The 12,672-nt window shown below is 38.2% G+C and overlaps 1 pseudogene; it reads right to left on the bottom strand.

The window, feature by feature from the left end:
• Window positions 1–7,695: 7,695 nt before the first annotated feature.
• On the bottom strand, window positions 7,696–8,709 carry LOC149545916 (non-specific lipid transfer protein GPI-anchored 26-like; annotated as a pseudogene).
• Between the last annotated feature and the right edge of the window lie 3,963 nt (window positions 8,710–12,672).

The following is a 12,672-nucleotide window of genomic DNA, read 5'->3' as shown; positions in this document are numbered from 1 at the left end:
CAGCATATAAAATAGCCTGAGCTTCCATGAGATTGTTAGTATAATCACCCTTATGAACTGAGAAGAAAAATTTAACATCCCCAGAACTACAACAAGCCACTCCGCCAATACCAACCGGACTAGGATTCCCACAGGAAGAACCATCAGTGTTAATTTTCAGAACTCCAGAAGGAGGAGGAGTCCAGTGCCCATCCCAGTTAACCCGACCCTTCCTCTGATGGTGAAGCTACCTGGACATAGAAGGAAACCTATGAGTTGCAGCCCCATCCAACAGATGAAAATTGAGGAGATTACAGATAGCAAGATCAACCTGATCCATACCCCCATCAAGCTCACACTTCACAAGAATAGTTTCCTGAAGAGAATGTCATATTTTCCACCAAAGATGCAAAACACCGAGCCGAACATCTTGGAATATGCGACAATTCCTCTCCAACCAGATATGCCAAAGCATGAAAGATGGGCCAGCAATCCAAGCAGCATGGAGAAAAGAAGACTTGGAGGGAGTAGTACCCAAGTGGGCCCAAAACTCAGGCAAAGAGGAAGCATGCCGACAAGAGCAACCCCAAGCGCTCCACCAAAGGTGCCATATCTGAGTAGAATAGGAGCAATGGAAGAACAGATGGGAGACAAACTCCTCTCCATTACCCAACAAAACACAATAAGAGGGGCCCTAAAATCCACGTTTACAAAGATTATCCTAGGTAAGACAACGGTTGTGAGCCACTAGCCACATGAAAAAATTGCACTTGGACCAAGAAACTTTATTCCAAACTTGCTTCCACCAAGGGACCTCAGCATCCCCAAATAATTGTCTAGTTATCTCCTGATACCCAGCAGAGACATGATATTTACCAGACAAGGTACCGCCCCAAGCCAAAACATCTGGACCAAGCAAAGAAGAACACTCTCTAGAGGCTAGAATTTGAGAAAGCTCCTGACGATCCATGTCTGTACCTCCAGGAGGCCAATCAGAAGAATGCTTCCATCTGTAACCAACAACAGGTCCCAATTGATAAGGAGTCTTGTAATGAGCCAATTTATCCCATCCAGCGGCAAGAAAAGAGTCGCAAAGAGGCTGAAGATGAGGGTATATGGATAAAATGGAAGGGAATCCATCCCAAGCATTAGACCAAAACAAAGCCTGAGAACCTCCTTTACATATCCAAAACAGACCCCTCTTTACCAACATCGCACCTGTCTTCAAAGTATGCCAAACCATTGAGCCACGGCCTTCAAGAGGAAGTGTAGAAACAGAGCAAGGATCAGCACCATGAAAATATTTATGAGTGATAATATGATCCCAAAGTTGATGTTGTCTAGAGCACCATCGCCAATAAATTTTAGCAGCCAAAGCTTGACTACTCAATAGAGTAGATCGAAGACCAAGACCACCCTCCTTTTTAGGCCTACAAACAGTTGCCCAATTAACCAGGCTCCATTTAGTACTATGCAAATTACCACTCCAAAGGAATTGTCGAGAAAGAGCATCAAACTCCTTGAGAAAGTAAATAGGTGCAGCGTGAACCATGCTTCGATAAGTAGGAAGAGCTTGGATAACAGCGTGAAGAAGAGTAATCCAGGCAGCAATAGAAAGCCATCTATGAGTCCAATGATTTACCTTATCCTGAAGCTTGGTAATCAAATTTTGCCAGAAGAGATGTGGCTGCCTGGAAACAGCAATAGGGATGCCAAGATAAGTCAAAGGAAGTGATCCTATCTGAAAGCATAGGATACCAACAATCCTGTGCTGAATAGAATCAGGAGTGTTAAAAAAGTAAATGGAAGATTTGTGCTCATTAACTTTCTAGCCTGAAGCTTCCAAATAAACGTCCAAAGCATGTCGAAAGGCTTCAGCTTCCTTGATCCTAGCAAGACCAACAAGAGCAGAATCAACAAGAAATTGAAGATGGGAAAGAGAAGGTAAGCCATTACCCCACCGCCAGCCTTGAATAGAATTCTGGGACACTTGATGCTTAATGAATCTGCCCAAGCCTTCAGCCATGATGATGAATAGATATGGAGAGAGAGGGTCACCCTGGCGGAGGCCTCTAGAAGCACCAAATAGTTGAGAAGGTTGACCATTAATAAGAACTGAAAAAGAGGCACAAGTAACACAACTCATAATCCAACTCACCCAGTCAGAGCTAAATCCAAAAGAAAGAAGAATACTCCTTAGGAAGCTCCATTTAACTCTATTGTAGGCCTTAGCCATATCCACCTTAACAAACGTGGCTCTCTCCCTGGAAGTACCCATAGAGTGAATAGCCTCAGTAGCAATAACCACCCCATCCAAAATTTGTTTGCCAGCAACAAAACCACCTTGTTCTTCTGAGATAATAATGGGAAGCCACCTTTTCAATCTCTCAGCAATCAACTTAGTAATAACTTTGTAAACCACATTACATAAGGCAATTGGTCTAAAACACTCCAATTGATTAGCACCCTCTCTCTTAGGAATAAGAGTCAAGAATGTAGAGTTCAAAGCTCGAAGCATCTTCTTGCTAGCATAGGATTCTTTAACCACCTCCAACAAATCATGATTAATGATGTCCCAAAATTCTTGAAAGAATTCAACTAGAAAGCCATCAGGACCAGGAGCCTTCCCCTTAGGCATGCCAAAGACCACCTCCTCCAGCTCTTCCAAAGAAATAGGATGCATGAGATAATCATTCATCTCTTGAGTGATAAGGGAAGGAATACAGGACAAAATAAGATTTTCTTCATTATCAGCAGGAGGAGAGTCCTCAGAGAAGAGGGTAGCGAAGGACCAAATAGCCTCCTGGAACAAAGCTGGCAAGGAATTTAGTTGGATACCTTGAGAATTAACCAAAGAAGAGATAGTGCTCTGATTCCGGCAAGATTGCACTGTTTTATGGAAAAAGGCAGTGTTACAATCACCTTCCTGGAGCCAATCAACTCTAGCCTTTTGCTTCCAAAAAATTTCCTCTCGAAGTTCCCATTCTTCTAGAGCTCTAGAAGCAAGGGATTCAGCCTTGCCAAGAGCCTCTGAGAAACCTCGATCTCTAATCTCCCTTGTGATGACATCAAGATCTTCTTGAGCAAGCCTTTTCATAAAGTGAAGGTTCCCAAAGCATTCCCTATTCCATATCTTGAGCTGCCTTTTAACATATTGAAGCTTTTTAGAAAATGAGAACATTGCAGTACCATATGCAGGAGCACCATCTTTCCACCAACAAAAAACACAATCATGAAGAGAGGAGTCCCGAAGCCACATCAACTGGAACTTAAAAGGAGGATGCTTCGGAACATAAGCCCCTATAGCGAAAAATTTGATTGGACAATGATCTGAACCCGTCTAATCAAGGATTTCTGAAGAGATAGTAAGGGTGCCACTAACCCAGAAGCAAGAAACAAGAAATCTATCCAGACGTTCTGAGATAGCAGCAACACCAGTCCTGTGATTATTCCAGGTATAGAGACCATTAGAAGGCTTAACATCAGAGAGATGCAAAAGAGATGTATGTTGCCGAAGAAGAGCAAAAGAAGGCCCCAATCTAGCCAAACCACCATGCTTCTCCTCCAGACTTAAAACTGAATTGAAGTCCCCTGCTAACACCCAAGGATGATAAGGATGACAATTTCTAACATATTGAATATGTTCCCAAAGTTCCTCCTTTCCCACAAGATCAATAGGTGCATACACATTAGTAACCATGATTACCTCTCCTGAGTCTAGAGCAAAAGCTACCATAGAGAGAGCTGAGCGAGAAGACATCCAGCCAAGAGGAGAAATTTTTTGAGGATCCCAAAATATAGCTAAACCACCCGCACTGCCTGTTGCCCCAAAACACTGGCATTGTCCATGAGACCAAATACTAGAGGCATGTTGGACCATAGACTCCACAGAGAGCTTAGTCTCTTGGATACAAAAAACATTAGGGCTATGATCAACCACCAAGTTATGAATAGCCTTTTGTCTAGGGATGCTATTCAACCCCCTTACATTTCATGAGAGAATAATCATCATTGGGTAGAATTGGGAAAATGAGAATCCAAAGGTTTCACTAAACCAGACTCAATCAATATATCGCCTGTGAGTTTAATCTTCTCTTGGTCTATTTTGCGCCCACTCCTTAGAGGAGTAGAAGAAGCTCGCTTAAAGGGTCGAGACATCAACCCCAAGGGGAGAGGAGAACCCTTGCCCTTACCTGATGGTAGCACATCCTTAACCAAGTCAGCTAAAACAACATCATTATCCTCCAACACTACAGGAGTCACCAGAGCCTCTGTCATAGGAGCTACAGGGCCCTCACAGTTCTAATATACTACAACTTGGAATGCCCCACAAGCATCATTAGGAACAAATCTCTCATCTAGGCAAACTGGATCAGAATAGATAGGAGGAGGAATACCCTCCTCTAGAACCATACTATCCAGCACCTCAAAGCAGTTAAAACCTGAATCAGATAATCTTTCTTTCAAAGGCCTCTTTTGACCATGGCCCTTAGCACGAGGGTGAATAGGGGTAAATCCATCCTTATCCTGCATTTGAGCCTTACCCTTACCTGTAGCATCTTGCGGATTCATCCCCTTGGTAGTATTAACCATTTGAGATTGTCCTTTCCCTGTAGTATCTGCCAAACCACCAGTATTGCCAGTTGTAGAACCATCCACTCCTTTCAAACTTGAGTTACGGGGGCACTGACGCAGTAAATGACCATACTCATGACAAATTTGGCAACGGAAAGGGAGAGATTCATAATCTAACTACTGCACCCAAGAAAAATCCCCCATACAAATTTCCAAAGAATTTGCTAATGGGTTATTCAAATTAATTTCAACACAAATTCTAGCATAAGAAATATCCTTTTTATCAAGGGATTGATGTGTGATCGCAGCCGGCTTCCCCAACAAAGCAGCAATTTGTTGAAGGATGTCTTCACGCCAAAATTCCAAGGGAAGACGAGGCAAGCGAACCCAAACTGGCACTGTTGAAGGGAGATCCTCAGCAGAATTAAAACCTGAATGCCAAGGTTTGACAAATAACCCCACATGGTTGTAGAAATAAGGGCCTCCTTCAAAAACACGATCCCGATCAGACATGCAAGAGAATACAACAAAAAAATAACTATTCCCTGCCAACATAATCTCCATATCACCTTCCACCTGCCATGAGCAGCGGATCCATGCCTCAAGAGCGGATAGGGAAATCCAGATTCCAAGAAATTTGCATATCAAAGCATGCTTGGTCCAATAATCAATGTCCTCCATTACAGCCATTGGAGGAATAACCAGAACAGGGCGATCATGGCTACGCGAACAACAACCATTAACTTTTTTCAACTTGGAGCTCTCCCCTGAATAAAACGATTCAGATCGCATTGCCTGCATAGTTGGAGAAGAACCATCTGTTCTCACCAACGAAGAAGAAATCCTAGGCCCTGCCATGCAAACAATAAAACCCCAATCCAAAATTGACTGCAGAAGATTTCCAAAAACACCGACGCAAATTATGTCCAGTAGCTAGCAATCCAAACAAAATAGAAAAATAGTAAAGATCAAACACCAAGAACAGGCTAGGGGAAAAACCCTAGCCCAGCCGGCAGCCAATGCTTCTCCACATTCTCCTCTAGATCTCTTGGAGTTATTGATTTGATCAATTATATTGTTTAAGTAGAGATAGTTAACTTTTTTTTGTTTGCATGATAGAAAAGTATAGCCTCAAAATTTTGTTATGGTAGGTATAATATGATGAACAAATCTAGCATTAGAGAAGTTGAAAGCTAAAAGAGATCATATCTTAAGACCTTGAAGCTTTAAGATTGGAGGCTTGGTCTTAAGGTTGAAAGATATGAAAGGTATAAAATGATGTATGTAAAGCATACTCTGATAAAACATTTCAGTTTTAGAACATTTGAAAGCTAAACAAGGTATATCTTCTAATTTTGAAGTTTAGAGATTAACAATATTACTGTATGATGGTTCTATTCTTTAAATTCTCTTCATTCCCCTTTGGAATTTGTAAAATGTACTAAATAGTGGAAACAATACTTTATAAATTTCAAATTCAACTAATGGACGATCATAGGTCAATCGTATGAAATAAAGCTAGTCTTTGGAGATAGATCTGATGGGATACAGGCTATCATGGTTTTGCAAAGGAGTAAACATAGATTGTAATTAATGTTTCGTATGGGCCACTTAAAGATGAATAGACAAGCTAGGAAGAGTAGAGGGCCTAGGTTGGTAGATTTATCATTTTTCTACTGATAAGATGTGAATTATTATTATTATTTTCATGGAAGATTCTAGATATCATTCTTATCTTATCTTAGTGTAGTAATGAAAACAACATATATTATAATTTCTCGCCCTCTAGCAAGGAGATAAAATTCTAATGACACCTTGCCTTTGCATTAAGTTTTATGCATAGTCAAGAAATATTTTAGAAAGCACTTCTAGAAAATAGTTTGTTGTGAAAATGGTTAGAAACATTGTCCAACTATTGAATATGAAGAGATTCCATGCACTAATTTACCAAGAAAAGGTCAAGTCCTTCAATATTTCAATAACTACCACAATGAAATCTGAAGATAAATGTAGCTATCTCAACAACAAAAGGTTTAAAATTTCTTAGTCCATTTAATCATGTGTCTCATATCGTGTTTCATTCGCTAAATCCATGGTTTTGCACAGATTTAGGATCTCTAATGGAAGGATTTCGGGAATCTTCAAGTGTTTGGAATTTAATGATTTCCACCTTCATTGGTGATTGATATACATTTTGGAGCTATTTTGATCCTTCTTCTTTTTTCGGTGCATGGTAAAAGTGATTTATGCATTCATTTTTGAATAATCAAAAACATTTTAAATCTTTATCTCTGTTCTCTTGTAGCTGATTACTTTTTGAGCTAAAGGAACAACTCACGCTTCATAAAATTCCAAAAACCATAACTCTCTCTCTTTTCATGCGTGTCTTCCTTAGGTTGAAAATAAAATGTTCTTAACAGAGCATTCTGCCCTTCTCAAATTTTGACTATCTTCTACTGAAATTCTACATAATGCTGATGGAAAAAGCACAAATCTCTGCGCACCTTCTACTAGCACTTCATTTTTATCTCTTGCTAGAAGATTCGAGTTTTTTAACTCTGACACAAAATGGTGTGTAATTATTCAAGGTACAAAATAGGGTATAGCAGAGTAGCACAAAATTTGATTGATAACCACAGTGAAACAGAAGACACCAACAAATTGTGGTCGCAATTAGTTTCTTGATTAATCGTTAAATTTAATGGAAATAGTTATTCATAAACAAATAGGAAAATGGCAATACCCAAAACAGGGCATTAAAGAAAACAAAAATTGTGAAAATTGCAGTGACATGTGGTTTCATGAATCAATGATCATTTGCGTACACCGTTTGAAAGTAATTTTTGTTTTTTATTAATATAAAAAATGCTAACTCGTAGAAAATATCATCCAATAGACCTGAAAATCTGGACATTTACAGTGGATGCATATATCCTTATTTGTTTAAAGGAAAATGTATTAGCTACGATACAACGCTAATGTACTATTATGCACAGAGTGCATAAAACCTATAAAGAATATCAAATCTATTAATCAAGTCCCCAAATAGGAAGAGGAAGTCAAACAGAAAGACTTCTAGGAACTCTACAATACACTCAAGTCCATGTTAGAATATCCAACACAGATATAAAAGAATGATGTTTACCAAATACTAGTGGCTACCATCGCTATTGCTAAAGTACAGATAATGGTGGATGGTGTGAAAAGGACTCCTGCCTACCGAATTTGTAGGAGGAATTAGAATAGGTGATTCAGATGAGAGAGACTCTACATTTGGAGTTGCAGGGGAAGATGAAGGAGATGTTTTTGTTGCTTGTGGCGCATTAGAACCTGCAAGTGTAGCCATCAAATTATGTTAATTTTTTTTCTTCTTTTATGAATAAACCAACTCTTTCATATATAAAATTACCCTTTAACTGCAAATGCTCAGGACACTTAAGCCAAGAAAAAGTGTAAACATACTTGTAGCTAGAGAAGCAGTTGGAGCCCCGAGAGCTGTTGACCAAAAATACAAGTAGTGTACCATTTAGTACTCGATCTTTAAAACTTGAATATAATGTTCATCTTCAGACTAAATTTTTGAACTTAAATGTTAAAAAGTAAAATTCATGAATATGTGTATCTGAAATGTTGTTGTAAAGACATTTCTTGGATTGTCTGAATGACTCTGAAACATTTATGTATAAACACATACTCAATTAAATCTAAAAATATGGAACAATATAAGCATTGATGTTAAAGCAGAATAAAGACTTCCAAGTAACATTGAGGTTTCCTTACCATTGCATTGACTGGCGGGTGGAGTGGTGATATTGCAGGCACCTGGTAGAGCCAGAGCCCTTGTTTGATCTGTGCGAATGCCCAGTTTATTGCTGGTGTTGAACAGCTGGCAGAGGCACATTGCACTCTTCTTCACTGCAGAAGTTAATGCACTGCAGCAGCCCGGTGGTGGAGTTGGATTTGACAAATTACTTGTGATATATCCCACACATGGACTCAATGTCTAGAGAGGAGTTGCACAGCCTGCAGATTGAGCAGCCACACCGCCATACTCTGCAAGTACTGCTATTAATACCATCACAATCAATGAGACCGAAACCAATCGTTGAGGGAATTTCAATGCACCTGCCATTGTGAATGAACTTTGAAAAGTAGAAAAATTCTAGCAATAGGCTTTGGCAGTAGTGGAATTGGGAATGTCGAAGTGAACTCGTGAGATCCTGATTGGAAAAACAGTAATTTATAATGTGAACAAGTAGAGATTGCGTAATTGGAATTAAAAGTTGTCTGTACACGGAATACAAAGCTGGCAATCACAGAAAGTTTTAGTTGACCAAACATGATTCTCTCTGCCAGTTTTGAACAATTTAAGCACAGTCAGCAGAAAAATCGTTGTAAGTGGTCTACGTACACCAATACCTTTTATTTTTTCTTTCTAAATTCATAATATGAGTTCCTTTTTTCTACACAAATCAATTAAAGATGCTTTTTAAATTAAGAATTTATATCCCATGAGTGATAGAACAAGAGAAATAATACGGGGCATTCAAATATTGCATCACCAGTTGACTGTCCGTGTAAGTTGTGGAGTTTCAGAGTCAATAGTCGGTCACAAGGTCCAACATGTCGGCCGCTTCTTTCGATGCATAGTTTTTGTTAACGTGAGAGTTGGTCAGGGTTTGTTTTAACAAAATTTGACTGATACTTCAGAGCAGCATCTCGTAACGAAGAGGGATCTCTGTTACTTTTCTAATTCTTTTTTCAACGAGTTAGAGTTGAATGAGGATTAGAAAGCGGTTCAATTACTTTTTATTTATTTAAGGTCTTGTTTTTGTCACTTGAAAATATACGATTTGGTCCAATGGAGTAGGTGGCAAATCGATTTCTCAAACAGTTGGATAGGCCTTTGATATCTGGCCTTCCTTTGCGTTTAGAGGGGCAACTCCCTCATAAGATAAAATATGTGAATTTTCAATAAAGATAAATAAAACTTAGAAAATAGAAAGGAAAACCATTGACAGTGAATGCACCACACGCCTTCAAGATTTTCATAAAAATGATGTAAACTATTAATGAGAGCAATAAAGGACTACGCTTGAGGACTTTCACCAACACAATGCTAATTCAACCATTCACAAATACTCACACCATACCATGAAAATACTCATAAATAAATCAACACCTCAAAAATTCAGACCCTTTAGAAAGAGAATGCCAAATGTACTTGCTTTATTTCTTTGCACCAAAAAAATAAGAAATAATTGATTACAAAAACAACAATTGTACACACTTTCCAAAAATTGCTTTGTTATCAGAGCATAAGTGTTCCCTGTATCCAAGTCCAAAAGGTCCCTTATTAAATTGATTTTCAATAATTTATAGCCAATCCAGATTAACCAACTTTTCGGGTTCATAACTACTCAAAAAGTTAGAGCTTGGAAGTTAGTAATGCTTTTTCAAACTAACTCTAACTTTTTACAAATTTTAACTTTAAAACACAACCTTAACCAAAGAAAAGTTAAGAATCTAACCAAAACCCAAACTAGTCCTAGAGTTGACACTTCAATTACAAGAAATGACTTAAGTCACTTTGCAATGAAATTATTTCATGTTCATATCATCAAAATTAGAACAAGACTTCACTATCACTGATGTGATCTCTACACTCCTTTCTTGATCTACAAGTCATCTTTTCACAAACACTAATCCTCTAAAATAATGCCTTATAGTTTTCCCAAGTGTTTACAAAATCTCATCTTGTCCACTTTAGTCAACTCCAATTGTTCTTTGCAATGACATGTCTACATATCAATGAAACTCCTTGTGAATTATTTTAACTTTCTCCAACATGTCTAAAATTGATTCTTCTAATGACCTATTATTACCATCATCTAACTCTTTCCTTATTCTATCGAATCATGGTACCCAATAACACTTTATTGTGTTAGTAAACATCAATGAACTCAACATTTCTCTCTCAGAGCATGATATATGATAAGTAGTTTATTTCTCTGTTTGTGACTTGTCTATGCTTCTAATAAATGTCATGGCTAGAGGAATGAGAGAAAGAAGTTTTGTTGATAGTCCATGTGTTCCAATAAATATCTTTCCTCTACTCCAAATCTTCCATACTTGTGACTTTCGATCAAATAGTTCTCTTGTCTTATGTGGATTCCTTGATTTTCTCACTGGAAGACAGAGCCTTCTAGAGTTCATCTCTATTGGTGAATCTACCTCCTTTTGCTCAGTGACCATGTTCAAAGTGATCTATATGAAGGTTTGCAGAAAAGAAATTCCTTGGAATCATAGCTATGAATGGATACCTTCAAGTGCGGCTCTAGCTGCATGTCTAAATGCAAAAGAGTAGCCCATCTCTATGGCATTAATTCCTTCCCATCTTGTAGGCAGTTAAGATTGGTTTTCATAATTCCTCTTTCTCGGTTTGATTCTCTTGCCCATCGTAAAGGAGAGGCCACAATTCTCACATCTAAAACTAGGTTGGGGAAATTTAGAATTATTCCTATTATTCAAACATAGAAATCTCGTCCTTGCAAAATTGCAGTGAGGACAAACTACTTTGTAATGTGCAAAGAGAGAAGTGATTGAATTCTTATCCTCCTCTGATAACTTCCTAAATTCAACTTGTGAATACACTCTGAGAGAATGTAATAAACTAGAAGGATCCATGTTTTTCAGCTCATACACAACCTCCATCTACATACTGTGAATGCATGAAAATTTGAAATGATTTGCTAGAGAAATTGATTTGGCGCAGGCTACATAGGACTGAATTTCAATGGGACAGCGCACTATTTGACTATGCTTTGTTTTATTGCAGATACGTGAGGGGAACCTTTAATCCAATAGTTCATATGCCTTTCTTCATCCCAATTCTTTCAATGCATTGTTGCAAACACTTAGCTATACTCTCCACCCGCGACTTATTAACATGCCTTGTTTTGTGCATTATGGAGTATCAATCAAACTTAATTCTCTGCCTGCTAATGCATCAATGTAGTATGTCAGTCCCTTGGAATACAAAATTTGTTCCAAATTCTCTTCAAATGGTCTTCTCACATGTTGGTCCATGGCTTGTATTATTGGGTTAGGAACAACTGACTTAAGATGAGAATTTAATCAAACAATTAAACGACAATGTCCATATTATTCTATGCTTCCATGAGCATATCATCGCAGGGGGAACAAGTTGTATTCCCAAACAAGCTACACACCTTGTTAATGGTCAGAATTTCCAACATTTCTTTGCTTGTTATTACTTCACACAATCCACATGTTCTCATTAGCTATGGTGAGTGGAGAAGTGGAAAGACAATTTGTCAAACAAATCATCTACTGGCTGACCACATCATCTCATGGCCTTCCTTAATCAGGTTGTAATAATGCTTGACCATCTCTGCATTTGAGACTCTAAATAATGCATTATTCAACGCTGGGATGGAGTTGGGAGTATTATGGAGTTGGGTAATTGTGTATGATGGCTAGGGAAATGGAAAGGCAATTTTCTAAACAATTCACGTGCTTTAATCAATGACCAACCATCATTTTTGCTATTGAATTCTATCTAAAACTAGCTTTGAATGGAATGCACACATGTATGAGTATGATATTAATTCAAACAACTCCCTTGCTTAGTCAACATTTTTGAAGCCGTCTGATTTGTCTTGCATGGGATAGCTGAAAAATGTGCACTCCATATAGCACACCCATTATTATATAAAATCTCTCATGTTTCTCACATTTACCATTTCTTCAAGCAACTCATGATGCTATTGGAGGTGTGGATATAGAGCAAAACATAAATAGAAAAATGGTAAATTGAGCATGAAAGCAGATTCCAATAAAATCTATGAACTGTGAGCAGGTAATGTCACGCTATGCAATAAAAATGGAGAAAACAAATGGTACTTTGAGGAATTCTATCAAAAGTTGGTGCCTTTGAAAACACAGTCTTCACTTTTAAATTCACCATGGCTGACCTATGAGTGCCTTCTCTACAAATGAAACCAATCTTTCAAATTTTATCAATGGATTTAAAAAAAAAAAAAAAAAATTCCGGCAGTTGCTTTCATGTTGAAGTTTGGGTTGGGAGGTTTGAGT

This window comes from Cupressus sempervirens, chromosome 7, assembly GCF_028749045.1.
Source record: "Cupressus sempervirens isolate cs-2001-9-10 chromosome 7, ASM2874904v1, whole genome shotgun sequence".
NCBI lineage: Eukaryota > Viridiplantae > Streptophyta > Pinopsida > Cupressales > Cupressaceae > Cupressus > Cupressus sempervirens.
This window is presented reverse-complemented; position numbering and strand designations above follow the sequence as displayed.